The sequence below is a fragment of the Triticum dicoccoides genome, chromosome 5A, assembly GCF_002162155.2.
Source record: "Triticum dicoccoides isolate Atlit2015 ecotype Zavitan chromosome 5A, WEW_v2.0, whole genome shotgun sequence".
Lineage (NCBI taxonomy): Eukaryota > Viridiplantae > Streptophyta > Magnoliopsida > Poales > Poaceae > Triticum > Triticum dicoccoides.
In genome coordinates, this window is record NC_041388.1 from 474,025,080 (window position 1) to 474,031,883 (window position 6,804).

General features: G+C 43.6%; 1 long non-coding RNA gene across 2 annotated transcripts; it reads left to right on the forward strand.

The window, feature by feature from the left end:
• The first annotated feature begins 1,844 nt into the window (after positions 1-1,844).
• LOC119302319 lies at positions 1,845-6,517 on the forward strand. 2 transcript variants are annotated; one of them, XR_005147462.1, is made up of 5 exons: positions 1,847-2,454; positions 2,581-2,617; positions 3,012-3,084; positions 4,794-4,869; positions 6,192-6,511. It is a non-coding gene; the product is annotated as an uncharacterized LOC119302319 (long non-coding RNA). The 2 variants fall into 2 exon arrangements; XR_005147461.1 differs by having other exon boundaries at positions 1,845-2,454; positions 2,581-3,084; positions 6,192-6,517.
• Positions 6,518-6,804: the final 287 nt, after the last annotated feature.

The window sequence follows — 6,804 nt, forward strand, 5'->3', positions numbered from 1 at the left end:
GTTGGTGTAACCCCTTCACCCGTACCTTGGGGAGCATGGCAGTCAGGGTGTTTTTGATGCTGCTCTCCTCCAGCGCCTCCTACTCCCGCGTCGGCTGCGGCGGAAGTGTTGACGGCACCGCCTGCTCTAACCACTCCCGCAGCAGCGCCCGCATCCTCGTGTACCTCCGCACCCCCCACAGCGCTGGAGGCCACGGGCGGCGGAGCCTTCGAGGTGGATGGGTGAGCCGAAGGACCGGGTTTCTTCTTGGGCGCCATGGTCGACGGTGTTGTTGAAGATGAAGATGGTGATGACGTTGACGTGTAGCACACGCCTTCAGGTTCGCACAAGCGAGCCCCCTACCTATCCCACCAAAGATGTCGCGGGAAATCACGGCCACCTATGGGACTAGGAGGCCCCTTGCTGGTTCGGCAGGGGGACAACACATTGCACAAAGAGCAGACGAGTGTGGGGCAGCACGACAGACATCATGCAGGCAATTTTACCCAGGTTCGGGCCGCCGTGAGGCATAAAACCCTATTCCTGCTTTGGTGGATTGATGGTGAAAAGGTGGTGGCGGAGTGTAGTACACTTGCCCGGCAGGGTTGCCTCGAGGTAGCGGTGGCTACGCGCGTACGGGGGTGTGAGTTATCCAATCTTCTAATCCTTTCTACGATTGCAATGGGCCTCCTTTTATAGATCAAGGGGTTACAAACAGTGGCAAAGTAGTCATTACGCACTGATAAGATAGCAAACAGTGCTATCATACCTAACTCTGTGGGCTGACAGGGCGCATTAAAAGCACCGCTCAATGTCACATCGTTGGTTGCCCGGCAAGGCTCGCCGGGCTATCTTGCCAGCTCCGCGCCTGCTTGCTTGACACGTCGCAGGACGAGTGTCGTCTGAGGGTTTCTCCTATAGAAAATGGCTGCCATGTGGCGAATGGCTGCCACTTAATCACTTTGCGGCTCGACACCGCACTGATCGACGACGTGGGTCGTGGTAGAGTGGCTGGTGAGGTGGTTTTGCTTCCGTGAGTCCTGGCAGGCCCTGCCAGGGCGCTTTGTTTGTCTGTTTCTGGGGGTGGCCTCGCCCCTTCTCGGGCTCGCCTGCCCGGCAAGGGAGGATTTTCTCTTGATGATATTCTACTTCTCTGGTTTGATCTTGGTCCCTCTAATCTGCATGTTGGTCCTTCAAATCTCTGGGGTTCTTGCACTCTGATCTGGGCTGGTGGTCCAGTCTTGTTCTAGTGCCTGTGCACAGTCTGGACAACAGACCCAGGGTTTGTTGCACCAACAGTCCGGGTCGTCCGGGACCTCGTCTGGATTGTCCGGCCAGCCTTGGACTTGGCTGAATCCTTCTTCGTCTTTGCGCATGTCCTCCTCTTCTGATCCTCCTTGCTCCTTAGCTTCTCCACGACTAACTCCTTGGTACCTGAGTATGCAAAGCATCTCCGTTTGAGGTAGTAGCCATGTCTCATGTGATTCTAAAGGGAGTTACGAGAGGAGTGATGTCACCTCAATATCGAGAGCTCTTGCACGTGCCCATGTCATGGGTCCACTAGGAGCTTGGTGAGACGATGATAGGTCCATGGGGATGACCTTGGGATGCTCCGCATCAGTAAAGCTCTAGATAGCATGTCATCAAGAAGATGCACTACACCACAACACTTAATTGGGGGCAATTAACTGCCGGGAGAAGTATGTGAATAAGGGCGAAAGATCTGCCGGAAAGCTTGTTACTGCTGGTAGAAGTACTTTAGGGCAGGAAAACTGCCGGTAGAACTTGGCGAACAAGGGCGCATAAACTGCCGGGACAACCAAACGCCCATTAGCTGCCGGGGACTGTAGTATTTCAGCGGGAGACCGAAATAATATTGGGCCAAGGCGCGCGCTAGCGAGGGTAGGCCCGCGAGAGGCGAGATTTTTGGCACCAAAGGAAGTATAGACTCGGCCCCAATCTCCCAGACTCTTCTTCCAAATCGCCCCCAAATCGAGTCGATTGTGCCCTCGCCGCCGCCCCCAACCGCGATGTGCCCTCGCCGCCGCCCTGCAACCACCGCCACTCCGACCATTGCCGGTGTCGCCCCCAGCACCCCACCGTAGCGCCGCCGACCACCAACTAACACGGATCTAATTCCCCGCCGGCCAGCCCCGTCGCCGAGCCCTTCGCCCCTGTCAAGTATCCTCAGATCTCGTTCGCCCTTCGCTGCATTCCCAGCGCCGCCCAAATGTGGTCTATCCATCCACGCATTCTCCTCTCGCAGCACCATCTACTTGGCATCTCTCCCGAACTGCCGAGATGAGGCATGCGCCGGGCTAGGGTTTGGCGCCGCCGGCCCTCCTGGTCGTCCTACTCCGGTGCTTGCTCCTCCGCCGCTGGTCCACCTCGACGTCGTGCTCGCCCATCATCCTTTGTCCGTGCTCCCCCAGTTCGTGCTTCTACGGCCTCCCCCTCTTGTACTTCGAGCCTAAGGTATTTCCCCTGGTGCTTCCCGTTCTCTTGATTCTTTTCAGTTTTTCTATTAACGTAGCAATAATCAATAGTTGACACACTTGTGAGAAACTTATGCTTACATTTACTTATGCGTGTGCCTTGCAGAATCACAGGTCAACAGATGTTGGTGTTCAAATTACGGGTAATACCATTTAAAATTTTCAATGATTAATGACACCACATGAGCTCATATGCCAAATGTTCTTCCTCTGGTTTGAAGAAAATAGCAGAGCACTCGAATGGAAGAATATATCTGGAACCGTCAGCCTTACAAAGTGCTATTTTCAGCTGCATGTTTTACTAATAGTTGCTATGCGTGGTATCTTGTCTGACCTGGAACATATGGTCATTTTAGTAATAGCAACGTCAAAGTAGAAATTAGGTTGGGCAGGGAATTCTTCTGTTTGTTTATAGTTTCTAGCCAGTAATATAGTTCTTGTGTTGTTTTGGCCGTGTTTGGGTTCCTTTTGCTTTCTCTTCTGTTGGTTATCCTTTTGCATTTGCTTTGCCTCTAATGCTTGCTTTGTCTGTTGCAGGAGACAGGAGACACTCGCAGTTTGGCTGTGTCCATGCTGCTGCTTTTGCCTAAGATGGATTCAATTAATTGAGGTATGCTCCAGATATAGATATGAATTTGTTTTTTCTTTTGGGCAGAAAGCTAGCTAGAAGTAAACTAAGATATTTGTATGTGCTTCCTTGCACCTGCAGTTGTTTTCTTATTCAACTTTGCTATACATAAATACAGGTTTGTTCTTTTGGGGTACAGAGCTAGCTAGAAATAAGCAAGGGCTTCCTTCATGTGGATGTTTGGTTCTTATTCCAGTTTTGCCTTACATATATGAATTGCATATGTGAATTTTCTTTTGAGAAAAACAAGGGCAACGTCTAGGTGTCAAGTAATGTTATACATATGAGATTAGAGTATCTTCCTCAGCTTTGAGCGATACCATCTTAGGTACATGTAAAAGTGTATACTTTGCTGCACATATCGGATGTTCTCACATATATGGACTGCACCTTATTTCTGTCTGTGAGAACCTCACTGCCGAGAAAAAAGTCTGTAGTTTTCCGTGCGAGCTAAGCAGCATATGAAAAGGAAAGATCTATATATGTATGCAGTTCTGTTCATTTTTAACATCCCGCCATACAGATAATTGTAGTTTGTAGATTGTATGCTATACTTACTTGCCTTTGGTCTGACCTGAAAGAAAGGTTTCATTGCTGTTTCATGTAGTCGTTTATGACCCCTTGAATGCACACAATTTTCTTTTCTCATCTAATAGCTATGAAAGAAGATGCATGAGAACTATGGCTTATGTAATCTTCAGAGATTCATCAAGTTGCAATTCTGTTTTTAAAATTACTTACATTACAGATTGTACTGAGGTTCTATACATACTTCCTAAGTATTTTGAGAATACTACAGTTTTTCATGATACTATAATTTTATTTAGTTAGGTGTTTGGTTATCACTAAAATCTCAGATATTAATATCAGAGTATTTACAAAACAAGAGTAGTAAAGGATGCACACTAATAGTCAGTTTAGTTTCTGTTTCTTCACAGATTGTACTGAGGTTCTTTATTTTTACTTACACTACAAAAGTGTTAAACTGCATTTACTATGTCCTTCAAATTTCATTAATCCTGCTGCAAGTTGTTTCTAAACATATGTCAAAGATTCCAGTTATGTTTGTCCCAATGTGGTTTAAAACTCCTTACTATTTTAGTGAACTGCATGCTCTTGGTTTTCCCCCATTGACCTTTGTTGCTCTGAATTTGGCGCCTGGGTAGTGTAGCAGTACTTGTTACATGCAGGTAGTGTTAGAAATCAGCACTAATTCAGATTTCCTTCCATCATTGCTGCTTAGCACTCACATTTCTTCGCTGAAGGATAGAATCATGGAGTGACAGAAGCTTTGGGAAAAAGGGCTGGAGCTCTAGGGCTTATGGTGGTTCTACCTAGAAATTGTTACAAACAATCTTGTCCCTAAAATTTAAACATCTAACTAAATCTAGGGACTTCTCACAAGCCTCTCACTGTTAATATATATTTATTGACATTGTTGTTAACCTGTATCCTGGTTCGAGTAGTACACCGAATATTGTTAGTATATATTATTACTCAATGGTTTTGAATTAAAGCTATACATTTCTTCTTTTACACTCTAGACCAACTAATACTAAACCTGATAAAAGAGAATGCTACAACAAACACCTAAAAATTGTCATAACTACAGAACCATGTAATATGTACTTACTGATATATTCTACCAAGGAATATAATTCAAGCTACTTGTCATTGTTTTATTTTTTCAGATGGAGGTGGATTATAATACTTTGGTGATAATAACACCAGCCTTACATCCATATCATTTACGAATAACTCCATAAGGTAATGTAATAAGTTCCTTCTTGGAAGATGTTCTTTTGAGATCAAATGTCTGGCAGGCATTATCTGTCTCTGCATGTTGCAGATTCCAATGTATATCTTGAGAAAGAAGTTTGCTTGACGAACAAAGTATTTTCCCATAAGATGTTTATGAATTACTTATGGCAATGAATCAGAGTTTGGAACCACATGCTTATTCATTGTTAGTATTGGCCTGAAACTTAATATATAACTACCACTCTGCTTCTGCACTTTTGAAAGCTTAGAATTGTTAATATGATTCAGTTTCTTAAATTAAAGCTAATTGTGGACATCTTTAGTGTCTTTGCCTTATTAGAAGTGTCATTTGATGATAACGTGCTAGCATTCAAGTTTTTCTGGTGGTAACACCCTCGTCATCTTGAGAAGTTCTATATTATTATTTCCTTAAGATATTTGCAAGCCTGTCAAAATTCCTGTCATCTTGTAGTGACAATCCTCAAGCTGATTGTGCAGTAACTTTCGCTGGCTAGTACAGTAACTTTGTGCATGTAACCTGCTTATACCACTTTCTCTGTACAAGATAGGTACATCTAGTGGTTACTGTTAATATTTGTACAGACTTTTCACACTATATTTGGACGAGAAGTAAGATAAGCTTGCTACTGTCAAGATGATAGAAAATGGACATGGTCTCTACTAAAGAAGAGATTACTCTAGAGATGTTACTGTTTTCTCTAGGTTTCAAAACATATGCGCTGTTGTATGTGGCCATGCGGCTGTTGTATGTGATTGTTGTAACACCTTCCTGTTAATATTTGTACAGACTTTGCACACTACATTTTGATGAGAAGTAAGATTAGCTTGCTACTGTCAAGATGATAGAAAATGGACATGGTCTCTACTAAAGAAGAGATTACTCTAGAGATGTTACTGTTTTCTCTAGGTTTCAAAACATATGCGCTGTTGTATGTGGCCATGCGGCTGTTGTATGTGATTGTTGTAACACCTTCCTGTTAATATTTGTACAGACTTTGCACACTACATTTTGATGAGAAGTAAGATTAGCTTGCTACTTGTTAAGATGATAAGAAATGGACATTTTCTCTACTATAGTAGAAATTACTCTAGATATGTTACTATTGCTCTATATTGCAGAACATAGAACATATGCGGCTGTTGTATCATTGTATGTGATTATTGTAACATCTTCCTTAAGTTCTGAATGCAATAATATTTTCTGATCTATTCCAGATTTCCCAAAGTTCTGAATTCAATAACATCTTCTGATCTATTGCAGATTTCCGAAAGTTCTGAATGCAATAACATCTTCTGATCTAATGCAGATTTCCCAAAGGTACACAAGTTCACTAAGGTTTGGAGGACCTTCAAGTTGCTGAAGATTTGGAAGACCTACAATTAAGTTGTTGGAGTGATAATGTCATTTGTCTTGTTTGTTGAACCTAGAGACTTGATATGCTCATTTTGTTGGTTATTAAGCTCATTTTGGTTGTGTGGCACACATCTAGAAACATATCTACATCTCCTTTTGTGGCACTATTTTATTTTGGTTGTGTGGCAAACATATATGTACTCCTTTTGTGGCACAACCTCCTTATATATGGACGAATGAAGTTTTAAGGTTTTCAATGAAGCCTATATGTTACTTTGATTGAGTGGAAGGTATAAATTGTGTGATGTTAACTGATTGCTTAGACATATATAATGGATCGATATTACATAATATGGATGCCTAGAACATTTTGCTAGTGAAATCAACTTGCCGGCATAATATCTGCCGGCTAAACATGCTTATGCAGGCAGTCGAATTGCCGGTAATGGTATCTGCCGGGAGAATATAATCTGCCGGCAAATACATGGGTCAGGGCAGAAAAACTGCCGGGAGAAGTTTATCTGCCGGGACAAGTAATCCCCAGCAGCCGTTCTCATGGCAGTTCT